General features: G+C 35.4%; 63 non-coding genes and 4 pseudogenes across 63 annotated transcripts; all 67 read right to left on the bottom strand.

Annotated features, from left to right (window-relative positions):
• Window positions 1-144: 144 nt before the first annotated feature.
• LOC145299944 (5S ribosomal RNA) lies at window positions 145-263 on the bottom strand. Its single transcript, XR_013872186.1, has one exon. It is a non-coding gene; the product is annotated as a 5S ribosomal RNA (ribosomal RNA).
• A 151-nt stretch (window positions 264-414) lies between these two features.
• Window positions 415-533, bottom strand: LOC145300459 (5S ribosomal RNA). The gene has a single exon (XR_013872679.1). It is a non-coding gene; the product is annotated as a 5S ribosomal RNA (ribosomal RNA).
• A 151-nt stretch (window positions 534-684) lies between these two features.
• LOC145299504 (5S ribosomal RNA) lies at window positions 685-803 on the bottom strand. The gene has a single exon (XR_013871758.1). It is a non-coding gene; the product is annotated as a 5S ribosomal RNA (ribosomal RNA).
• Window positions 804-953: 150 nt separating this feature from the next.
• LOC145299522 (5S ribosomal RNA) lies at window positions 954-1072 on the bottom strand. The gene has a single exon (XR_013871776.1). It is a non-coding gene; the product is annotated as a 5S ribosomal RNA (ribosomal RNA).
• A 151-nt stretch (window positions 1073-1223) lies between these two features.
• LOC145298914 (5S ribosomal RNA) lies at window positions 1224-1342 on the bottom strand. Its single transcript, XR_013871182.1, has one exon. It is a non-coding gene; the product is annotated as a 5S ribosomal RNA (ribosomal RNA).
• Window positions 1343-1492: 150 nt separating this feature from the next.
• LOC145298913 (5S ribosomal RNA) lies at window positions 1493-1611 on the bottom strand. Its single transcript, XR_013871181.1, has one exon. It is a non-coding gene; the product is annotated as a 5S ribosomal RNA (ribosomal RNA).
• Window positions 1612-1762: 151 nt separating this feature from the next.
• LOC145299503 (5S ribosomal RNA) lies at window positions 1763-1881 on the bottom strand. Its single transcript, XR_013871757.1, has one exon. It is a non-coding gene; the product is annotated as a 5S ribosomal RNA (ribosomal RNA).
• A 149-nt stretch (window positions 1882-2030) lies between these two features.
• On the bottom strand, window positions 2031-2149 carry LOC145298912 (5S ribosomal RNA). The gene has a single exon (XR_013871180.1). It is a non-coding gene; the product is annotated as a 5S ribosomal RNA (ribosomal RNA).
• A 151-nt stretch (window positions 2150-2300) lies between these two features.
• On the bottom strand, window positions 2301-2419 carry LOC145301463 (5S ribosomal RNA; annotated as a pseudogene).
• A 151-nt stretch (window positions 2420-2570) lies between these two features.
• LOC145300108 (5S ribosomal RNA) lies at window positions 2571-2689 on the bottom strand. The gene has a single exon (XR_013872343.1). It is a non-coding gene; the product is annotated as a 5S ribosomal RNA (ribosomal RNA).
• A 152-nt stretch (window positions 2690-2841) lies between these two features.
• On the bottom strand, window positions 2842-2960 carry LOC145299959 (5S ribosomal RNA). The gene has a single exon (XR_013872200.1). It is a non-coding gene; the product is annotated as a 5S ribosomal RNA (ribosomal RNA).
• Window positions 2961-3110: 150 nt separating this feature from the next.
• LOC145299665 (5S ribosomal RNA) lies at window positions 3111-3229 on the bottom strand. Its single transcript, XR_013871915.1, has one exon. It is a non-coding gene; the product is annotated as a 5S ribosomal RNA (ribosomal RNA).
• A 151-nt stretch (window positions 3230-3380) lies between these two features.
• Window positions 3381-3499, bottom strand: LOC145298911 (5S ribosomal RNA). Its single transcript, XR_013871179.1, has one exon. It is a non-coding gene; the product is annotated as a 5S ribosomal RNA (ribosomal RNA).
• Window positions 3500-3650: 151 nt separating this feature from the next.
• LOC145299943 (5S ribosomal RNA) lies at window positions 3651-3769 on the bottom strand. Its single transcript, XR_013872185.1, has one exon. It is a non-coding gene; the product is annotated as a 5S ribosomal RNA (ribosomal RNA).
• A 150-nt stretch (window positions 3770-3919) lies between these two features.
• Window positions 3920-4038, bottom strand: LOC145298910 (5S ribosomal RNA). Its single transcript, XR_013871178.1, has one exon. It is a non-coding gene; the product is annotated as a 5S ribosomal RNA (ribosomal RNA).
• A 151-nt stretch (window positions 4039-4189) lies between these two features.
• On the bottom strand, window positions 4190-4308 carry LOC145301389 (5S ribosomal RNA; annotated as a pseudogene).
• Window positions 4309-4459: 151 nt separating this feature from the next.
• On the bottom strand, window positions 4460-4578 carry LOC145298909 (5S ribosomal RNA). The gene has a single exon (XR_013871177.1). It is a non-coding gene; the product is annotated as a 5S ribosomal RNA (ribosomal RNA).
• Window positions 4579-4730: 152 nt separating this feature from the next.
• On the bottom strand, window positions 4731-4849 carry LOC145298908 (5S ribosomal RNA). The gene has a single exon (XR_013871176.1). It is a non-coding gene; the product is annotated as a 5S ribosomal RNA (ribosomal RNA).
• A 151-nt stretch (window positions 4850-5000) lies between these two features.
• On the bottom strand, window positions 5001-5119 carry LOC145298907 (5S ribosomal RNA). The gene has a single exon (XR_013871175.1). It is a non-coding gene; the product is annotated as a 5S ribosomal RNA (ribosomal RNA).
• Window positions 5120-5270: 151 nt separating this feature from the next.
• On the bottom strand, window positions 5271-5389 carry LOC145298905 (5S ribosomal RNA). Its single transcript, XR_013871173.1, has one exon. It is a non-coding gene; the product is annotated as a 5S ribosomal RNA (ribosomal RNA).
• Window positions 5390-5540: 151 nt separating this feature from the next.
• LOC145300801 (5S ribosomal RNA) lies at window positions 5541-5659 on the bottom strand. Its single transcript, XR_013873012.1, has one exon. It is a non-coding gene; the product is annotated as a 5S ribosomal RNA (ribosomal RNA).
• Window positions 5660-5810: 151 nt separating this feature from the next.
• On the bottom strand, window positions 5811-5929 carry LOC145300268 (5S ribosomal RNA). Its single transcript, XR_013872498.1, has one exon. It is a non-coding gene; the product is annotated as a 5S ribosomal RNA (ribosomal RNA).
• Window positions 5930-6080: 151 nt separating this feature from the next.
• Window positions 6081-6199, bottom strand: LOC145300427 (5S ribosomal RNA). Its single transcript, XR_013872649.1, has one exon. It is a non-coding gene; the product is annotated as a 5S ribosomal RNA (ribosomal RNA).
• A 152-nt stretch (window positions 6200-6351) lies between these two features.
• Window positions 6352-6470, bottom strand: LOC145298904 (5S ribosomal RNA). The gene has a single exon (XR_013871172.1). It is a non-coding gene; the product is annotated as a 5S ribosomal RNA (ribosomal RNA).
• Window positions 6471-6621: 151 nt separating this feature from the next.
• Window positions 6622-6740, bottom strand: LOC145298903 (5S ribosomal RNA). Its single transcript, XR_013871171.1, has one exon. It is a non-coding gene; the product is annotated as a 5S ribosomal RNA (ribosomal RNA).
• Window positions 6741-6889: 149 nt separating this feature from the next.
• On the bottom strand, window positions 6890-7008 carry LOC145298902 (5S ribosomal RNA). The gene has a single exon (XR_013871170.1). It is a non-coding gene; the product is annotated as a 5S ribosomal RNA (ribosomal RNA).
• A 151-nt stretch (window positions 7009-7159) lies between these two features.
• LOC145299500 (5S ribosomal RNA) lies at window positions 7160-7278 on the bottom strand. Its single transcript, XR_013871755.1, has one exon. It is a non-coding gene; the product is annotated as a 5S ribosomal RNA (ribosomal RNA).
• Window positions 7279-7427: 149 nt separating this feature from the next.
• Window positions 7428-7546, bottom strand: LOC145298901 (5S ribosomal RNA). Its single transcript, XR_013871169.1, has one exon. It is a non-coding gene; the product is annotated as a 5S ribosomal RNA (ribosomal RNA).
• A 151-nt stretch (window positions 7547-7697) lies between these two features.
• Window positions 7698-7816, bottom strand: LOC145301462 (5S ribosomal RNA; annotated as a pseudogene).
• Window positions 7817-7967: 151 nt separating this feature from the next.
• On the bottom strand, window positions 7968-8086 carry LOC145300107 (5S ribosomal RNA). Its single transcript, XR_013872342.1, has one exon. It is a non-coding gene; the product is annotated as a 5S ribosomal RNA (ribosomal RNA).
• A 152-nt stretch (window positions 8087-8238) lies between these two features.
• LOC145299958 (5S ribosomal RNA) lies at window positions 8239-8357 on the bottom strand. The gene has a single exon (XR_013872199.1). It is a non-coding gene; the product is annotated as a 5S ribosomal RNA (ribosomal RNA).
• A 150-nt stretch (window positions 8358-8507) lies between these two features.
• On the bottom strand, window positions 8508-8626 carry LOC145299664 (5S ribosomal RNA). Its single transcript, XR_013871914.1, has one exon. It is a non-coding gene; the product is annotated as a 5S ribosomal RNA (ribosomal RNA).
• A 151-nt stretch (window positions 8627-8777) lies between these two features.
• Window positions 8778-8896, bottom strand: LOC145298900 (5S ribosomal RNA). The gene has a single exon (XR_013871168.1). It is a non-coding gene; the product is annotated as a 5S ribosomal RNA (ribosomal RNA).
• Window positions 8897-9047: 151 nt separating this feature from the next.
• Window positions 9048-9166, bottom strand: LOC145299942 (5S ribosomal RNA). The gene has a single exon (XR_013872184.1). It is a non-coding gene; the product is annotated as a 5S ribosomal RNA (ribosomal RNA).
• A 150-nt stretch (window positions 9167-9316) lies between these two features.
• On the bottom strand, window positions 9317-9435 carry LOC145298899 (5S ribosomal RNA). Its single transcript, XR_013871167.1, has one exon. It is a non-coding gene; the product is annotated as a 5S ribosomal RNA (ribosomal RNA).
• A 151-nt stretch (window positions 9436-9586) lies between these two features.
• Window positions 9587-9705, bottom strand: LOC145301388 (5S ribosomal RNA; annotated as a pseudogene).
• A 151-nt stretch (window positions 9706-9856) lies between these two features.
• Window positions 9857-9975, bottom strand: LOC145298898 (5S ribosomal RNA). Its single transcript, XR_013871166.1, has one exon. It is a non-coding gene; the product is annotated as a 5S ribosomal RNA (ribosomal RNA).
• A 152-nt stretch (window positions 9976-10127) lies between these two features.
• LOC145298897 (5S ribosomal RNA) lies at window positions 10128-10246 on the bottom strand. Its single transcript, XR_013871165.1, has one exon. It is a non-coding gene; the product is annotated as a 5S ribosomal RNA (ribosomal RNA).
• A 151-nt stretch (window positions 10247-10397) lies between these two features.
• On the bottom strand, window positions 10398-10516 carry LOC145298896 (5S ribosomal RNA). The gene has a single exon (XR_013871164.1). It is a non-coding gene; the product is annotated as a 5S ribosomal RNA (ribosomal RNA).
• A 151-nt stretch (window positions 10517-10667) lies between these two features.
• On the bottom strand, window positions 10668-10786 carry LOC145298894 (5S ribosomal RNA). The gene has a single exon (XR_013871162.1). It is a non-coding gene; the product is annotated as a 5S ribosomal RNA (ribosomal RNA).
• Window positions 10787-10937: 151 nt separating this feature from the next.
• Window positions 10938-11056, bottom strand: LOC145300800 (5S ribosomal RNA). The gene has a single exon (XR_013873011.1). It is a non-coding gene; the product is annotated as a 5S ribosomal RNA (ribosomal RNA).
• Window positions 11057-11207: 151 nt separating this feature from the next.
• LOC145300267 (5S ribosomal RNA) lies at window positions 11208-11326 on the bottom strand. Its single transcript, XR_013872497.1, has one exon. It is a non-coding gene; the product is annotated as a 5S ribosomal RNA (ribosomal RNA).
• Window positions 11327-11477: 151 nt separating this feature from the next.
• LOC145300426 (5S ribosomal RNA) lies at window positions 11478-11596 on the bottom strand. The gene has a single exon (XR_013872648.1). It is a non-coding gene; the product is annotated as a 5S ribosomal RNA (ribosomal RNA).
• A 152-nt stretch (window positions 11597-11748) lies between these two features.
• On the bottom strand, window positions 11749-11867 carry LOC145300039 (5S ribosomal RNA). Its single transcript, XR_013872277.1, has one exon. It is a non-coding gene; the product is annotated as a 5S ribosomal RNA (ribosomal RNA).
• Window positions 11868-12018: 151 nt separating this feature from the next.
• LOC145298893 (5S ribosomal RNA) lies at window positions 12019-12137 on the bottom strand. The gene has a single exon (XR_013871161.1). It is a non-coding gene; the product is annotated as a 5S ribosomal RNA (ribosomal RNA).
• A 149-nt stretch (window positions 12138-12286) lies between these two features.
• On the bottom strand, window positions 12287-12405 carry LOC145298892 (5S ribosomal RNA). The gene has a single exon (XR_013871160.1). It is a non-coding gene; the product is annotated as a 5S ribosomal RNA (ribosomal RNA).
• Window positions 12406-12557: 152 nt separating this feature from the next.
• On the bottom strand, window positions 12558-12676 carry LOC145300425 (5S ribosomal RNA). Its single transcript, XR_013872647.1, has one exon. It is a non-coding gene; the product is annotated as a 5S ribosomal RNA (ribosomal RNA).
• Window positions 12677-12828: 152 nt separating this feature from the next.
• LOC145298891 (5S ribosomal RNA) lies at window positions 12829-12947 on the bottom strand. Its single transcript, XR_013871159.1, has one exon. It is a non-coding gene; the product is annotated as a 5S ribosomal RNA (ribosomal RNA).
• Window positions 12948-13098: 151 nt separating this feature from the next.
• On the bottom strand, window positions 13099-13217 carry LOC145300351 (5S ribosomal RNA). The gene has a single exon (XR_013872578.1). It is a non-coding gene; the product is annotated as a 5S ribosomal RNA (ribosomal RNA).
• A 151-nt stretch (window positions 13218-13368) lies between these two features.
• LOC145298890 (5S ribosomal RNA) lies at window positions 13369-13487 on the bottom strand. Its single transcript, XR_013871158.1, has one exon. It is a non-coding gene; the product is annotated as a 5S ribosomal RNA (ribosomal RNA).
• A 152-nt stretch (window positions 13488-13639) lies between these two features.
• On the bottom strand, window positions 13640-13758 carry LOC145300402 (5S ribosomal RNA). The gene has a single exon (XR_013872626.1). It is a non-coding gene; the product is annotated as a 5S ribosomal RNA (ribosomal RNA).
• Window positions 13759-13909: 151 nt separating this feature from the next.
• LOC145298889 (5S ribosomal RNA) lies at window positions 13910-14028 on the bottom strand. The gene has a single exon (XR_013871157.1). It is a non-coding gene; the product is annotated as a 5S ribosomal RNA (ribosomal RNA).
• A 149-nt stretch (window positions 14029-14177) lies between these two features.
• On the bottom strand, window positions 14178-14296 carry LOC145300750 (5S ribosomal RNA). The gene has a single exon (XR_013872961.1). It is a non-coding gene; the product is annotated as a 5S ribosomal RNA (ribosomal RNA).
• A 150-nt stretch (window positions 14297-14446) lies between these two features.
• On the bottom strand, window positions 14447-14565 carry LOC145301048 (5S ribosomal RNA). Its single transcript, XR_013873250.1, has one exon. It is a non-coding gene; the product is annotated as a 5S ribosomal RNA (ribosomal RNA).
• Window positions 14566-14714: 149 nt separating this feature from the next.
• Window positions 14715-14833, bottom strand: LOC145300724 (5S ribosomal RNA). Its single transcript, XR_013872936.1, has one exon. It is a non-coding gene; the product is annotated as a 5S ribosomal RNA (ribosomal RNA).
• A 149-nt stretch (window positions 14834-14982) lies between these two features.
• Window positions 14983-15101, bottom strand: LOC145300723 (5S ribosomal RNA). Its single transcript, XR_013872935.1, has one exon. It is a non-coding gene; the product is annotated as a 5S ribosomal RNA (ribosomal RNA).
• Window positions 15102-15253: 152 nt separating this feature from the next.
• On the bottom strand, window positions 15254-15372 carry LOC145298888 (5S ribosomal RNA). The gene has a single exon (XR_013871156.1). It is a non-coding gene; the product is annotated as a 5S ribosomal RNA (ribosomal RNA).
• Window positions 15373-15524: 152 nt separating this feature from the next.
• Window positions 15525-15643, bottom strand: LOC145300744 (5S ribosomal RNA). The gene has a single exon (XR_013872955.1). It is a non-coding gene; the product is annotated as a 5S ribosomal RNA (ribosomal RNA).
• A 152-nt stretch (window positions 15644-15795) lies between these two features.
• On the bottom strand, window positions 15796-15914 carry LOC145300722 (5S ribosomal RNA). The gene has a single exon (XR_013872934.1). It is a non-coding gene; the product is annotated as a 5S ribosomal RNA (ribosomal RNA).
• Window positions 15915-16066: 152 nt separating this feature from the next.
• Window positions 16067-16185, bottom strand: LOC145300721 (5S ribosomal RNA). Its single transcript, XR_013872933.1, has one exon. It is a non-coding gene; the product is annotated as a 5S ribosomal RNA (ribosomal RNA).
• A 152-nt stretch (window positions 16186-16337) lies between these two features.
• Window positions 16338-16456, bottom strand: LOC145301002 (5S ribosomal RNA). The gene has a single exon (XR_013873205.1). It is a non-coding gene; the product is annotated as a 5S ribosomal RNA (ribosomal RNA).
• A 152-nt stretch (window positions 16457-16608) lies between these two features.
• Window positions 16609-16727, bottom strand: LOC145298887 (5S ribosomal RNA). Its single transcript, XR_013871155.1, has one exon. It is a non-coding gene; the product is annotated as a 5S ribosomal RNA (ribosomal RNA).
• A 152-nt stretch (window positions 16728-16879) lies between these two features.
• Window positions 16880-16998, bottom strand: LOC145300629 (5S ribosomal RNA). The gene has a single exon (XR_013872843.1). It is a non-coding gene; the product is annotated as a 5S ribosomal RNA (ribosomal RNA).
• Window positions 16999-17150: 152 nt separating this feature from the next.
• Window positions 17151-17269, bottom strand: LOC145298886 (5S ribosomal RNA). The gene has a single exon (XR_013871154.1). It is a non-coding gene; the product is annotated as a 5S ribosomal RNA (ribosomal RNA).
• Window positions 17270-17421: 152 nt separating this feature from the next.
• LOC145300720 (5S ribosomal RNA) lies at window positions 17422-17540 on the bottom strand. Its single transcript, XR_013872932.1, has one exon. It is a non-coding gene; the product is annotated as a 5S ribosomal RNA (ribosomal RNA).
• Window positions 17541-17692: 152 nt separating this feature from the next.
• Window positions 17693-17811, bottom strand: LOC145300719 (5S ribosomal RNA). The gene has a single exon (XR_013872931.1). It is a non-coding gene; the product is annotated as a 5S ribosomal RNA (ribosomal RNA).
• A 152-nt stretch (window positions 17812-17963) lies between these two features.
• Window positions 17964-18082, bottom strand: LOC145300930 (5S ribosomal RNA). Its single transcript, XR_013873137.1, has one exon. It is a non-coding gene; the product is annotated as a 5S ribosomal RNA (ribosomal RNA).
• Window positions 18083-18198: the final 116 nt, after the last annotated feature.

Genomic DNA, 18198 nt, shown 5'->3' with positions numbered 1-18198 from the left:
CCATAGTTTTAACTATTACAATTTCAATATTTATTTACCAAATCTGATAATGTAATGATATTTTGTTTTTTGTTTTTTTTTACCTAATATTTTACATTAAAATCGAACGCATTTTTATGAGTTTTTCCAAAAATTCAGGGGAAATGCTTACAGCACCTGGTATTCCGAAGCGGTCACCCATCTAAGTACTGACCAGGCTCTACGTTGCTTAACTTCGGGGATCGGACGAGAACCGGTGTTTTCAACGTGATATGGCCGTAAGCTAAGACGTGCCATAATTTTAACTATTACAATTTCAATATTTATTTACCAAATGTGATAATGTAATGATATTTTGTTTTTTGTTTTTTTATCTAATATTTTACATTAAAATCGAACGCATTTTTATGAGTTTTTCCAAAAATTCAGGGGAAATGCTTACAGCACCTGGCATTCCCAAGCGGTCACCCTTCTAAGTACTGACCGGGCTCTACGTTGCTTAACTTCGGGGATCGGACGAGAACCGGTGTTTTCAACGTGATATGGCCGTAAGCGAAGACGTGCCATAATTTTAACTATTACAATTTCAATATTTATTTACGAAATCTGATAATGTAATGATATTTTGTTTTTTGTTTTTTTATCTAATATTTTACATTAAAATCGAACGCATTTTTATGAGTTTTTCCAAAAATTCAGGGGAAATGCTTACAGCACCTGGTATTCCCAAGCGGTCACCCATCTAAGTACTGACCAGGCTCTACGTTGTTTAACTTCGGGGATCGGACGAGAACCGGTGTTTTCAACGTGATATGGCCGTAAGCGAAGACGTGCCATAGTTTTAACTATTACAATTTCAATATTTATTTACCAAATCTGATAATGTAATGATATTTTGTTTTTTGTTTTTTATCTAATATTTTACATTAAAATCGAACGCATTTTTATGAGTTTTTTCAAAAATTCAGGGGAAATGCTTACAGCACCTGATATTCCCAAGCGGTCACCCATCTAAGTACTGACCAGGCTCTACGTTGCTTAACTTCGGGGATCGGACGAGAACCGGTGTTTTCAACGTGATATGGCCGTAAGCGAAGACGTGCCATAATTTTAACTATTACAATTTCAATATTTATTTACCAAATCTGATAATGTAATGATATTTTGTTTTTTGTTTTTTTATCTAATATTTTACATTAAAATCGAACGCATTTTTATGAGTTTTTCCAAAAATTCAGGGGAAATGCTTACAGCACCTGGTATTCCCAAGCGGTCACCCATCTAAGTACTGACCAGGCTCTACGTTGCTTAACTTCGGGGATCGGACGAGAACCGGTGTTTTCAACGTGATATGGCCGTAAGCGAAGACGTGCCATAATTTTAACTATTACAATTTCAATATTTATTTACCAAATCTGATAATGTAATGATATTTTTTTTTTGTTTTTTTATCTAATATTTTACATTAAAATCGAACGCATTTTTATGAGTTTTTCCAAAAATTCAGGGGAAATGCTTACAGCACCTGGTATTCCCAAGCGGTCACCCATCTAAGTACTGACCAGGCTCTACGTTGCTTAACTTCGGGGATCGGACGAGAACCGGTGTTTTCAACGTGATATGGCCGTAAGCGAAGACGTGCCATAATTTTAACTATTACAATTTCAATATTTATTTACCAAATCTGATAATGTAATGATATTTTGTTTTTTGTTTTTTTATCTAATATTTTACATTAAAATCGAACGCATTTTTATGAGTTTTTCCAAAAATTCAGGGGAAATGCTTACAGCACCTGGTATTCCCAAGCGGTCACCCATCTAAGTACTGACCAGGCTCTACGTTGTTTAACTTCGGGGATCGGACGAGAACCGGTGTTTTCAACGTGATATGGCCGTAAGCGAAGACGTGCCATAATTTTAACTATTACAATTTCAATATTTATTTACCAAATCTGATAATGTAATCATATTTTTTTTTTGTTTTTTATCTAATATTTTACATTAAAATCGAACGCATTTTTATGAGTTTTTCCAAAAATTCAGGGGAAATGCTTACAGCACCTGGTATTCCCAAGCGGTCACCCATCTAAGTACTGACCAGGCTCTACGTTGCTTAACTTCGGGGATCGGACGAGAACCGGTGTTTTCAACGTGATATGGCCGTAAGCGAAGACGTGCCATAATTTTAACTATTACAATTTCAATATTTATTTACCAAATCTGATAATGTAATGATATTTTGTTTTTTGTTTTTTTATCTAATATTTTACATTAAAATCGAACGCATTTTTATGCGTTTTTCCAAAAATCCAGGGGAAATGCTTACAGCACCTGGTATTCCGAAGCGGTCACCCATCTAAGTACTGACCTGGCTCTACGTTTCTTAACTTCTAGGATCGGACGAGAACCGGTGTTTTCAAGTTGATATGGCCGTAAGCGAAGACGTGCCATAATTTTAACTATTACAATTTCAATATTTATTTACCAAATCTGATAATGTAATGATATTTTGTTTTTTGTTTTTTTATCTAATATTTTACATTAAAATCGAACGCATTTTTATGAGTTTTTCCAAAAATTCAGGGGAAATGCTTACAGCACCTGGTATTCCCAAGCGGTCACCCATCTAAGTACTGACCAGGCTCTACGTTGCTTAACTTCGGGGATCGGACGAGAACCGGTGTTTTCAACGTGATATGGCCGTACGCGAAGACGTGCCATAATTTTAACTATTACAATTTCAATATTTATTTACCAAAGCTGATAATGTAATGATATTTTGTTTTTTGTTTTTTTTACCTAATATTTTACATTAAAATCGAACGCATTTTTATGAGTTTTTCCAAAAATTCAGGGGAAATGCTTACAGCACCTGGCATTCCCAAGCGGTCACCCATCTAAGTACTGACCAGGCTCTACGTTGTTTAACTTCGGGGATCGGACGAGAACCGGTGTTTTCAACGTGATATGGCCGTAAGCTAAGACGTGCCATAGTTTTAACTATTACAATTTCAATATTTATTTACCAAATCTGATAATGTAATGATATTTTGTTTTTTGTTTTTTATCTAATATTTTACATTAAAATCGAACGCATTTTTATGAGTTTTTCCAAAAATTCAGGGGAAATGCTTACAGCACCTGGTATTCCCAAGCGGTCACCCATCTTAGTACTGACCAGGCTCTACCTTGCTTAACTTCGGGGATCGGACGAGAACCGGTGTTTTCAACGTGATATGGCCGTAAGCGAACACGTGCCATAATTTTAACTATTACAATTTCAATATTTATTTACCAAATCTGATAATGTAATGATATTTTGTTTTTTGTTTTTTTATCTAATATTTTACATTAAAATCGAACGCATTTTTATGAGTTTTTCCAAAAATTCAGGGGAAATGCTTACAGCACCTGGTATTCCCAAGCGGTCACCCATCTAAGTACTGACCAGGCTCTACGTTGCTTAACTTCGGGGATCGGACGAGAACCGGTGTTTTCAACGTGATATGGCCGTAAGCGAAGACGTGCCATAATTTTAACTATTACAATTTCAATATTTATTTACCAAATCTGATAATGTAATGATATTTTGTTTTTTGTTTTTTTATCTAATATTTTACATTAAAATCGAACGCATTTTTATGAGTTTTTCCAAAAATTCAGGGGAAATGCTTACAGCACCTGGTATTCCGAAGCGGTCACCCATCTAAGTACTGACCAGGCTCTACGTTGCTTAACTTCGGGGATCGGACGAGAACCGGTGTTTTCAACGTGATATGGCCGTAAGCGAAGACGTGCCATAATTTTAACTATTACAATTTCAATATTTATTTACCAAATCTGATAATGTAATGATATTTTTTTTTTGTTTTTTTATCTAATATTTTACATTAAAATCGAACGCATTTTTATGAGTTTTTCCAAAAATTCAGGGGAAATGCTTACAGCACCTGGTATTCCCAAGCGGTCACCCATCTAAGTACTGACCAGGCTCTACGTTGCTTAACTTCGGGGATCGGACGAGAACCGGTGTTTTCAACGTGATATGGCCGTAAGCGAAGACGTGCCATAATTTTAACTATTACAATTTCAATATTTATTTACCAAAACTGATAATGTAATGATATTTTGTTTTTTGTTTTTTTATCTAATATTTTACATTAAAATCGAACGCATTTTTATGAGTTTTTCCAAAAATCCAGGGGAAATGCTTACAGCACCTGGTATTCCGAAGCGGTCACCCATCTAAGTACTGACCAGGCTCTACGTTTCTTAACTTCGGGGATCGGACGAGAACCGGTGTTTTCAAGTTGATATGGCCGTAAGCGAAGACGTGCCATAATTTTAACTATTACAATTTCAATATTTATTTACCAAATCTGATAATGTAATGATATTTTGTTTTTTGTTTTTTTATCTAATATTTTACATTAAAATCGAACGCATTTTTATGAGTTTTTCCAAATATTCAGGGGAAATGCTTACAGCACCTGGTATTCCCAAGCGGTCACCCATCTAAGTACTGACCAGGCTCTACGTTGCTTAACTTCGGGGATCGGACGAGAACCGGTGTTTTCAACGTGATATGGCCGTAAGCGAAGACGTGCCATAATTTTAACTATTACAATTTCAATATTTATTTACCAAATCTGATAATGTAATGATATTTTGTTTTTTGTTTTTTTTACCTAATATTTTACATTAAAATCGAACGCATTTTTATGAGTTTTTCCAAAAATTCAGGGGAAATGCTTACAGCACCTGGTATTCCCAAGCGGTCACCCATCTAAGTACTGACCAGGCTCTACGTTGCTTAACTTCGGGGATCGGACGAGAACCGGTGTTTTCAACGTGATATGGCCGTAAGCGAAGACGTGCCATAATTTTAACTATTACAATTTCAATATTTATTTACCAAATCTGATAATGTAATGATATTTTGTTTTTTGTTTTTTTATCTAATATTTTACATTAAAATCGAACGCATTTTTATGAGTTTTTCCAAAAATTCAGGGGAAATGCTTACAGCACCTGGTATTCCCAAGCGGTCACCCATCTAAGTACTGACCAGGCTCTACGTTGCTTAACTTCGGGGATCGGACGAGAACCGGTGTTTTCAACGTGATATGGCCGTAAGCGAAGACGTGCCATAATTTTAACTATTACAATTTCAATATTTATTTACCAAATCTGATAATGTAATGATATTTTGTTTTTTGTTTTTTTATCTAATATTTTACATTAAAATCGAACGCATTTTTATGAGTTTTTCCAAAAATTCAGGGGAAATGCTTACAGCACCTGGTATTCCCAAGCGGTCACCCATCTAAGTACTGACCAGGCTCTACGTTGCTTAACTTCGGGGATCGGACGAGAACCGGTGTTTTCAACGTGATATGGCCGTAAGCGAAGACGTGCCATAATTTTAACTATTACAATTTCAATATTTATTTACCAAATCTGATAATGTAATGATATTTTGTTTTTTGTTTTTTTATCTAATATTTTACATTAAAATCGAACGCATTTTTATGAGTTTTTCCAAAAATTAAGGGGAAATGCTTAAAGCACCTGGTATTCCCAAGCGGTCACCCATCTAAGTACTGACCAGGCTCTACGTTGTTTAACTTCGGGGATCGGACGAGAACCGGTGTTTTCAACGTGATATGGCCGTAAGCGAAGACGTGCCATAATTTTAACTATTACAATTTCAATATTTATTTACCAAATCTGATAATGTAATGATATTTTGTTTTTTGTTTTTTTATCTAATATTTTACATTAAAATCGAACGCATTTTTATGAGTTTTTCCAAAAATCCAGCGGAAATGCTTACAGCACCTGGTATTCCCAAGCGGTCACCCATCTAAGTACTGACCAGGCTCTACGTTTCTTAACTTCGGGGATCGGACGAGAACCGGTGTTTTCAACGTGATATGGCCGTAAGCGAAGACGTGCCATAATTTTAACTATTACAATTTCAATATTTATTTACCAAATCTGATAATGTAATGATATTTTGTTTTTTGTTTTTTTATCTAATATTTTACATTAAAATCGAACGCATTTTTATGAGTTTTTCCAAAAATTCAGGGGAAATGCTTACAGCACCTGGTATTCCCAAGCGGTCACCCATCTAAGTACTGACCAGGCTCTACGTTGCTTAAATTCGGGGATCGGACGAGAACCGGTGTTTTCAACGTGATATGGCCGTAAGCGAAGACGTGCCATAATTTTAACTATTACAATTTCAATATTTATTTACCAAATCTGATAATGTAATGATATTTTGTTTTTTGTTTTTTTTACCTAATATTTTACATTAAAATCGAACGCATTTTTATGAGTTTTTCCAAAAATTCAGGGGAAATGCTTACAGCACCTGGTATTCCCAAGCGGTCACCCATCTAAGTACTGACCAGGCTCTACGTTGCTTAACTTCGGGGATCGGACGAGAACCGGTGTTTTCAACGTGATATGGCCGTAAGCGAAGACGTGCCATAATTTTAACTATTACAATTTCAATATTTATTTACCAAATCTGATAATGTAATGATATTTTGTTTTTTGTTTTTTTATCTAATATTTTACATTAAAATCGAACGCATTTTTATGAGTTTTTCCAAAAATCCAGGGGAAATGCTTACAGCACCTGGTATTCCCAAGCGGTCACCCATCTAAGTACTGACCAGGCTCTACGTTGCTTAACTTCGGGGATCGGACGAGAACCGGTGTTTTCAACGTGATATGGCCGTAAGCGAAGACGTGCCATAATTTTAACTATTACAATTTCAATATTTATTTACCAAATCTGATAATTTAATGATACTTTAATTGTTTTTTTTACCTAATATTTTACATTAAAATCGAACGCATTTTTATGAGTTTTTCCAAAAATTCAGGGGAAATGCTTACAGCACCTGGTATTCCCAAGCGGTCACCCATCTAAGTACTGACCAGGCTCTACGTTGCTTAACTTCGGGGATCGGACGAGAACCGGTGTTTTCAACGTGATATGGCCGTAAGCGAAGACGTGCCATAATTTTAACTATTACAATTTCAATATTTATTTACGAAATCTGATAATGTAATGATATTTTGTTTTTTGTTTTTTTATCTAATATTTTACATTAAAATCGAACGCATTTTTATGAGTTTTTCCAAAAATTCAGGGGAAATGCTTACAGCACCTGGTATTCCCAAGCGGTCACCCATCTAAGTACTGACCAGGCTCTACGTTGTTTAACTTCGGGGATCGGACGAGAACCGGTGTTTTCAACGTGATATGGCCGTAAGCGAAGACGTGCCATAATTTTAACTATTACAATTTCAATATTTATTTACCAAATCTGATAATGTAATGATATTTTTTTTTTGTTTTTTATCTAATATTTTACATTAAAATCGAACGCATTTTTATGAGTTTTTCCAAAAATTCAGGGGAAATGCTTACAGCACCTGGTATTCCCAAGCGGTCACCCATCTAAGTACTGACCAGGCTCTACGTTGCTTAACTTCGGGGATCGGACGAGAACCGGTGTTTTCAACGTGATATGGCCGTAAGCGAAGACGTGCCATAATTTTAACTATTACAATTTCAATATTTATTTACCAAATCTGATAATGTAATGATATTTTGTTTTTTGTTTTTTTATCTAATATTTTACATTAAAATCGAACGCATTTTTATGCGTTTTTCCAAAAATCCAGGGGAAATGCTTACAGCACCTGGTATTCCGAAGCGGTCACCCATCTAAGTACTGACCTGGCTCTACGTTTCTTAACTTCTAGGATCGGACGAGAACCGGTGTTTTCAAGTTGATATGGCCGTAAGCGAAGACGTGCCATAATTTTAACTATTACAATTTCAATATTTATTTACCAAATCTGATAATGTAATGATATTTTGTTTTTTGTTTTTTTATCTAATATTTTACATTAAAATCGAACGCATTTTTATGAGTTTTTCCAAAAATTCAGGGGAAATGCTTACAGCACCTGGTATTCCCAAGCGGTCACCCATCTAAGTACTGACCAGGCTCTACGTTGCTTAACTTCGGGGATCGGACGAGAACCGGTGTTTTCAACGTGATATGGCCGTACGCGAAGACGTGCCATAATTTTAACTATTACAATTTCAATATTTATTTACCAAATCTGATAATGTAATGATATTTTGTTTTTTGTTTTTTTTACCTAATATTTTACATTAAAATCGAACGCATTTTTATGAGTTTTTCCAAAAATTCAGGGGAAATGCTTACAGCACCTGGCATTCCCAAGCGGTCACCCATCTAAGTACTGACCAGGCTCTACGTTGTTTAACTTCGGGGATCGGACGAGAACCGGTGTTTTCAACGTGATATGGCCGTAAGCTAAGACGTGCCATAGTTTTAACTATTACAATTTCAATATTTATTTACCAAATCTGATAATGTAATGATATTTTGTTTTTTGTTTTTTATCTAATATTTTACATTAAAATCGAACGCATTTTTATGAGTTTTTCCAAAAATTCAGGGGAAATGCTTACAGCACCTGGTATTCCCAAGCGGTCACCCATCTTAGTACTGACCAGGCTCTACCTTGCTTAACTTCGGGGATCGGACGAGAACCGGTGTTTTCAACGTGATATGGCCGTAAGCGAACACGTGCCATAATTTTAACTATTACAATTTCAATATTTATTTACCAAATCTGATAATGTAATGATATTTTGTTTTTTGTTTTTTTATCTAATATTTTACATTAAAATCGAACGCATTTTTATGAGTTTTTCCAAAAATTCAGGGGAAATGCTTACAGCACCTGGTATTCCCAAGCGGTCACCCATCTAAGTACTGACCAGGCTCTACGTTGCTTAACTTCGGGGATCGGACGAGAACCGGTGTTTTCAACGTGATATGGCCGTAAGCGAAGACGTGCCATAATTTTAACTATTACAATTTCAATATTTATTTACCAAATCTGATAATGTAATGATATTTTTTTTTTTGTTTTTTTATCTAATATTTTACATTAAAATCGAACGCATTTTTATGAGTTTTTCCAAAAATTCAGGGGAAATGCTTACAGCACCTGGTATTCCGAAGCGGTCACCCATCTAAGTACTGACCAGGCTCTACGTTGCTTAACTTCGGGGATCGGACGAGAACCGGTGTTTTCAACGTGATATGGCCGTAAGCGAAGACGTGCCATAATTTTAACTATTACAATTTCAATATTTATTTACCAAATCTGATAATGTAATGATATTTTTTTTTTGTTTTTTTATCTAATATTTTACATTAAAATCGAACGCATTTTTATGAGTTTTTCCAAAAATTCAGGGGAAATGCTTACAGCACCTGGTATTCCCAAGCGGTCACCCATCTAAGTACTGACCAGGCTCTACGTTGCTTAACTTCGGGGATCGGACGAGAACCGGTGTTTTCAACGTGATATGGCCGTAAGCGAAGACGTGCCATAATTTTAACTATTACAATTTCAATATTTATTTACCAAAACTGATAATATAATGATATTTTGTTTTTTGTTTTTTTATCTAATATTTTACATTAAAATCGAACGCATTTTTATGAGTTTTTCCAAAAATCCAGGGGAAATGCTTACAGCACCTGGTATTCCGAAGCGGTCACCCATCTAAGTACTGACCAGGCTCTACGTTTCTTAACTTCGGGGATCGGACGAGAACCGGTGTTTTCAAGTTGATATGGCCGTAAGCGAAGACGTGCCATAATTTTAACTATTACAATTTCAATATTTATTTACCAAATCTGATAATGTAATGATATTTTGTTTTTTGTTTTTTTATCTAATATTTTACATTAAAATCGAACGCATTTTTATGAGTTTTTCCAAATATTCAGGGGAAATGCTTACAGCACCTGGTATTCCCAAGCGGTCACCCATCTAAGTACTGACCAGGCTCTACGTTGCTTAACTTCGGGGATCGGACGAGAACCGGTGTTTTCAACGTGATATGGCCGTAAGCGAAGACGTGCCATAATTTTAACTATTACAATTTCAATATTTATTTACCAAATCTGATAATGTAATGATATTTTGTTTTTTGTTTTTTTTACCTAATATTTTACATTAAAATCGAACGCATTTTTATGAGTTTTTCCAAAAATTCAGGGGAAATGCTTACAGCACCTGGTATTCCCAAGCGGTCACCCATCTAAGTACTGACCAGGCTCTACGTTGCTTAACTTCGGGGATCGGACGAGAACCGGTGTTTTCAACGTGATATGGCCGTAAGCGAAGACGTGCCATAATTTTAACTATTACAATTTCAATATTTATTTACCAAATCTGATAATGTAATGATATTTTGTTTTTTGTTTTTTTATCTAATATTTTACATTAAAATCGAACGCATTTTTATGAGTTTTTCCAAAAATTCAGGGGAAATGCTTACAGCACCTGGTATTCCCAAGCGGTCACCCATCTAAGTACTGACCAGGCTCTACGTTGCTTAACTTCGGGGATCGGACGAGAACCGGTGTTTTCAACGTGATATGGCCGTAAGCGAAGACGTGCCATAATTTTAACTATTACAATTTCAATATTTATTTACCAAATCTGATAATGTAATGATATTTTGTTTTTTGTTTTTTTATCTAATATTTTACATTAAAATCGAACGCATTTTTATGAGTTTTTCCAAAAATTCAGGGGAAATGCTTACAGCACCTGGTATTCCCAAGCGGTCACCCATCTAAGTACTGACCAGGCTCTACGTTGCTTAACTTCGGGGATCGGACGAGAACCGGTGTTTTCAACGTGATATGGCCGTAAGCGAAGACGTGCCATAATTTTAACTATTACAATTTCAATATTTATTTACCAAATCTGATAATGTAATGATATTTTGTTTTTTGTTTTTTTATCTAATATTTTACATTAAAATCGAACGCATTTTTATGAGTTTTTCCAAAAATTCAGGGGAAATGCTTAAAGCACCTGGTATTCCCAAGCGGTCACCCATCTAAGTACTGACCAGGCTCTACGTTGTTTAACTTCGGGGATCGGACGAGAACCGGTGTTTTCAACGTGATATGGCCGTAAGCGAAGACGTGCCATAATTTTAACTATTACAATTTCAATATTTATTTACCAAATCTGATAATGTAATGATATTTTGTTTTTTGTTTTTTTATCTAATATTTTACATTAAAATCGAACGCATTTTTATGAGTTTTTCCAAAAATCCAGCGGAAATGCTTACAGCACCTGGTATTCCCAAGCGGTCACCCATCTAAGTACTGACCAGGCTCTACGTTTCTTAACTTCGGGGATCGGACGAGAACCGGTGTTTTCAACGTGATATGGCCGTAAGCGAAGACGTGCCATAATTTTAACTATTACAATTTCAATATTTATTTACCAAATCTGATAATGTAATGATATTTTGTTTTTTGTTTTTTTATCTAATATTTTACATTAAAATCGAACGCATTTTTATGAGTTTTTCCAAAAATTCAGGGGAAATGCTTACAGCACCTGGTATTCCCAAGCGGTCACCCATCTAAGTACTGACCAGGCTCTACGTTGCTTAAATTCGGGGATCGGACGAGAACCGGTGTTTTCAACGTGATATGGCCGTAAGCGAAGACGTGCCATAATTTTAACTATTACAATTTCAATATTTATTTACCAAATCTGATAATGTAATGATATTTTGTTTTTTGTTTTTTTTACCTAATATTTTACATTAAAATCGAACGCATTTTTATGAGTTTTTCCAAAAATTCAGGGGAAATGCTTACAGCACCTGGTATTCCCAAGCGGTCACCCATCTAAGTACTGACCAGGCTCTACGTTGCTTAACTTCGAGGATCGGACGAGAACCGGTGTTTTCAACGTGATATGGCCGTAAGCGAAGACGTGCCATAATTTTAACTATTACAATTTCAATATTTATTTACCAAATCTGATAATGTAATGATATTTTGTTTTTTGTTTTTTTATCTAATATTTTACATTAAAATCGAACGCATTTTTATGAGTTTTTCCAAAAATCCAGGGGAAATGCTTACAGCACCTGGTATTCCCAAGCGGTCACCCATCTAAGTACTGACCAGGCTCTACGTTGCTTAACTTCGGGGATCGGACGAGAACCGGTGTTTTCAACGTGATATGGCCGTAAGCGAAGACGTGCCATAATTTTAACTATTACAATTTCAATATTTATTTACCAAATCTGATAATTTAATGATACTTTAATTGTTTTTTTTACCTAATATTTTACATTAAAATCGAACGCATTTTTATGAGTTTTTCCAAAAATTCAGGGGAAATGCTTACAGCACCTGGTATTCCCAAGCGGTCACCCATCTAAGTACTGACCAGGCTCTACGTTGCTTAACTTCGGGGATCGGACGAGAACCGGTGTTTTCAACGTGATATGGCCGTAAGCGAAGACGTGCCATAATTTTAACTATTACAATTTCAATATTTATTTACCAAATCTGATAATGTAATGATATTTTGTTTTTTGTTTTTTTTACCTAATATTTTACATTAAAATCGAACGCATTTTTATGAGTTTTTCCAAAAATTCAGGGGAAATGCTTACAGCACCTGGTATTCCCAAGCGGTCACCCATCTAAGTACTGACCAGGCTCTACGTTGCTTAAATTCGGGGATCGGACGAGAACCGGTGTTTTCAACGTGATATGGCCGTAAGCGAAGACGTGCCATAATTTTAACTATTACAATTTCAATATTTATTTACCAAATCTGATAATGTAATGATATTTTGTTTTTTGTTTTTTTTACCTAATATTTTACATTAAAATCGAACGCATTTTTATGAGTTTTTCCAAAAATTCAGGGGAAATGCTTACAGCACCTGGTATTCCCAAGCGGTCACCCATCTAAGTACTGACCAGGCTCTACGTTGCTTAACTTCGGGGATCGGACGAGAACCGGTGTTTTCAACGTGATATGGCCGTAAGCGAAGACGTGCCATAATTTTAACTATTACAATTTCAATATTTATTTACCAAATCTGATAATGTAATGATATTTTGTTTTTTGTTTTTTTATCTAATATTTTACATTAAAATCGAACGCATTTTTATGAGTTTTTCCAAAAATCCAGGGGAAATGCTTACAGCACCTGGTATTCCCAAGCGGTCACCCATCTAAGTACTGACCAGGCTCTACGTTGCTTAACTTCGGGGATCGGACTAGAACCGGTGTTTTCAACGTGATATGGCCGTAAGCGAAGACGTGCCATAATTTTAACTATTACAATTTCAATATTTATTTACCAAATCTGATAATGTAATGATATTTTGTTTTTTGTTTTTTTATCTAATATTTTACATTAAAATCGAACGCATTTTTATGAGTTTTTCCAAAAATTCAGGGGAAATGCTTACAGCACCTGGTATTCCCAAGCGGTCACCCATCTAAGTACTGACCAGGCTCTACGTTGCTTAACTTCGGGGATCGGACGAGAACCGGTGTTTTCAACGTGATATGGCCGTAAGCGAAGACGTGCCATAATTTTAACTATTACAATTTCAATATTTATTTACCAAATCTGATAATGTAATGATATTTTGTTTTTTGTTTTTTTTACCTAATATTTTACATTAAAATCGAACGCATTTTTATGAGTTTTTCCAAAAATTCAGGGGAAATGCTTACAGCACCTGGTATTCCCAAGCGGTCACTCATCTAAGTACTGACCAGGCTCTACGTTGCTTAACTTCGGGGATCGGACGAGAACCGGTGTTTTCAACGTGATATGGCCGTAAGCGAAGACGTGCCATAATTTTAACTATTACAATTTCAATATTTATTTACCAAATCTGATAATGTAATGATATTTTGTTTTTTGTTTTTTTATCTAATATTTTACATTAAAATCGAACGCATTTTTAAGAGTTTTTCCAAAAATTCAGGGGAAATGCTTACAGCACCTGGTATTCCCAAGCGGTCACCCATCTAAGTACTGACCAGGCTCTACGTTGCTTAACTTCGGGGATCGGACGAGAACCGGTGTTTTCAACGTGATATGGCCGTAAGCGAAGAAGTGCCATAATTTTAACTATTACAATTTCAATATTTATTTACCAAATCTGATAATTTAATGATACTTTATTTGTTTTTTTTACCTAATATTTTACATTAAAATCGAACGCATTTTTATGAGTTTTTCCAAAAATTCAGGGGAAATGCTTACAGCACCTGGTATTCCCAAGCGGTCACTCATCTAAGTACTGACCAGGCTCTACGTTGCTTAACTGCGGGGATCGGACGAGAACCGGTGTTTTCAACGTGATATGGCCGTAAGCGAAGACGTGCCATAATTTTAACTATTACAATTTCAATATTTATTTACCAAATCTGATAATGTAATGATATTTTTTTTAAGTTTTTTTATCTAATATTTTACATTAAAATCGAACGCATTTTTAAGAGTTTTTCCAAAAATTCAGGGGAAATGCTTACAGCACCTGGTATTCCCAAGCGGTCACCAATCTAAGTACTGACCAGGCTCTACGTTGCTTAACTTCGGGGATCGGACGAGTACCGGTGTTTTCAACGTGATATGGCCGTAAGCGAAGAAGTGCCATAATTTTAACTATTACAATTTCAATATTTATTTACCAAATCTGATAATTTAATGATACTTTATTTGTTTTTTTTACCTAATATTTTACATTAAAATCGAACGCATTTTTATGAGTTTTTCCAAAAATTCAGGGGAAATGCTGACAGCACCTGGTATTCCGAAGCGGTCACCCATCTAAGTACTGACCAGGCTCTACGTTGCTTAACTTCGGGGATCGGACGAGAACCGGTGTTTTCAACGTGATATGGCCGTAAGCGAAGAAGTGCCATAATTTTAACTATTACAATTTAGATATTTATTTACCAAATCTGATAATTTAATGATACTTTATTTGTTTTTTTTACCTAATATTTTACATTAAAATCGAACGCATTTTTATGAGTTTTTCCAAAAATTCAGGGGAAATGCTGACAGCACCTGGTATTCCGAAGCGGTCACCCATCTAAGTACTGACCAGGCTCTACGTTGCTTAACTTCGGGGATCGGACGAGAACCGGTGTTTTCAACGTGATATGGCCGTAAGCGAAGACGTGCCATAATTTTAACTATTACAATTTCAATATTTATTTACCAAAGCTGATAATGTAATGATATTTTGTTTTTTGTTTTTTTTACCTAATATTTTACATTAAAATCGAACGCATTTTTATGAGTTTTTCCAAAAATTCAGGGGAAATGCTTACAGCACCTGGTATTCCCAAGCGGTCACCCATCTAAGTACTGACCAGGCTCTACGTTGCTTAACTTCGGGGATCGGACGAGAACCGGTGTTTTCAACGTGATATGGCCGTAAGCGAAGACGTGCCATAATTTTAACTATTACAATTTCAATATTTATTTACCAAATCTGATAATGTAATGATATTTTGTTTTTTGTTTTTTTTACCTAATATTTTACATTAAAATCGAACGCATTTTTATGAGTTTTTCCAAAAATTCAGGGGAAATGCTTACAGCACCTGGTATTCCCGAACGGTCACCCATCTAAGTACTGACCAGACTCTACGTTGCTTAACTTCGGGGATCAGACGAGAACCGGTGTTTTCAACGTGATATGGCCGTAAGCGAAGACGTGCCATAATTTTAACTATTACAATTTCAATATTTATTTACCAAATCTGATAATGTAATGATATTTTGTTTTTTGTTTTTTTTACCTAATATTTTACATTAAAATCGAACGCATTTTTATGAGTTTTTCCAAAAATTCAGGGGAAATGCTGACAGCACCTGGTATTCCGAAGCGGTCACCCATCTAAGTACTGACCAGGCTCTACGTTGCTTAACTTCGGGGATCGGACGAGAACCGGTGTTTTCAACGTGATATGGCCGTAAGCGAAGACGTGCCATAATTTTAACTATTACAATTTCAATATTTATTTACCAAATCTGATAATGTAATGATATTTTGTTTTTTGTTTTTTTTACCTAATATTTTACATTAAAATCGAACGCATTTTTATGAGTTTTTCCAAAAATTCAGGGGAAATGCTGACAGCACCTGGTATTCCGAAGCGGTCACCCATCTAAGTACTGACCAGGCTCTACGTTGCTTAACTTCGGGGATCGGACGAGAACCGGTGTTTTCAACGTGATATGGCCGTAAGCGAAGACGTGCCATAATTTTAACTATTACAATTTCAATATTTATTTACCAAATCTGATAATGTAATGATATTTTGTTTTTTGTTTTTTTTACCTAATATTTTACATTAAAATCGAACGCATTTTTATGAGTTTTTCCAAAAATTCAGGGGAAATGCTGACAGCACCTGGTATTCCGAAGCGGTCACCCATCTAAGTACTGACCAAGCTCTACGTTGCTTAACTTCGGGGATCGGACGAGAACCGGTGTTTTCAACGTGATATGGCCGTAAGCGAAGACGTGCCATAATTTTAACTATTACAATTTCAATATTTATTTACCAAATCTGATAATGTAATGATATTTTGTTTTTTGTTTTTTTTACCTAATATTTTACATTAAAATCGAACGCATTTTTATGAGTTTTTCCAAAAATTCAGGGGAAATGCTTACAGCACCTGGTATTCCCAAGCGGTCACCCATCTAAGTACTGACCAGGCTCTACGTTGCTTAACTTCGGGGATCGGACGAGAACCGGTGTTTTCAACGTGATATGGCCGTAAGCGAAGACGTGCCATAATTTTAACTATTACAATTTCAATATTTATTTACCAAATCTGATAATGTAATGATATTTTGTTTTTTGTTTTTTTTACCTAATATTTTACATTAAAATCGAACGCATTTTTATGAGTTTTTCCAAAAATTCAGGGGAAATGCTTACAGCACCTGGTATTCCCGAACGGTCACCCATCTAAGTACTGACCAGACTCTACGTTGCTTAACTTCGGGGATCGGACGAGAACCGGTGTTTTCAACGTGATATGGCCGTAAGCGAAGACGTGCCATAATTTTAACTATTACAATTTTAATATTTATTTACCAAATCTGATAATGTAATGATATTTTGTTTTTTGTTTGTTTTATCTAATATTTTACATTAAAATCGAACGCATTTTTATGAGTTTTTCCAAAAATTCAGGGGAAATGCTTACAGCACCTGGTATTCCCAAGCGGTCACCCATCTAAGTACTGACCAGGCTCTACGTTGCTTAACTTCGGGGATCGGACGAGAACCGGTGTTTTCAACGTGATATGGCCGTAAGCGAAGACGTGCCATAATTTTAACTATTACAATTTCAATATTTATTTACCAAATCTGATAATGTAATGATATTTTGTTTTTTGTTTTTTTTACCTAATATTTTACATTAAAATCGAACGCATTTTTATGAGTTTTTCCAAAAATTCAGGGGAAATGCTGACAGCACCTGGTATTCCGAAGCGGTCACCCATCTAAGTACTGACCAGGCTCTACGTTGCTTAACTTCGGGGATCGGACGAGAACCGGTGTTTTCAACGTGATATGGCCGTAAGCGAAGACGTGCCATAATTTTAACTATTACAATTTCAATATTTATTTACCAAATCTGATAATGTAATGATATTTTGTTTTTTGTTTTTTTTACCTAATATTTTACATTAAAATCGAACGCATTTTTATGAGTTTTTCCAAAAATTCAGGGGAAATGCTGACAGCACCTGGTATTCCGAAGCGGTCACCCATCTAAGTACTGACCAGGCTCTACGTTGCTTAACTTCGGGGATCGGACGAGAACCGGTGTTTTCAACGTGATATGGCCGTAAGCGAAGACGTGCCATAATTTTAACTATTACAATTTCAATATTTATTTACCAAATCTGATAATGTAATGATATTTTGTTTTTTGTTTTTTTTACCTAATATTTTACATTAAAATCGAACGCATTTTTATGAGTTTTTCCAAAAATTCAGGGGAAATGCTGACAGCACCTGGTATTCCGAAGCGGTCACCCATCTAAGTACTGACCAGGCTCTACGTTGCTTAACTGCGGGGATCGGACGAGAACCGGTGTTTTCAACGTGATATGGCCGTAAGCGAAGACGTGCCATAATTTTAACTATTACAATTTCAATATTTATTTACCAAATCTGATAATGTAATGATATTTTGTTTTTTGTTTTTTTTTACCTAATATTTTACATTAAAATCGAA

Source organism: Euprymna scolopes, chromosome 18 (genome assembly GCF_053919585.1).
Source record: "Euprymna scolopes isolate OS-2025 chromosome 18, ASM5391958v1, whole genome shotgun sequence".
In the NCBI taxonomy this organism is placed as follows: domain Eukaryota; kingdom Metazoa; phylum Mollusca; class Cephalopoda; order Sepiida; family Sepiolidae; genus Euprymna; species Euprymna scolopes.
This window is presented reverse-complemented; position numbering and strand designations above follow the sequence as displayed.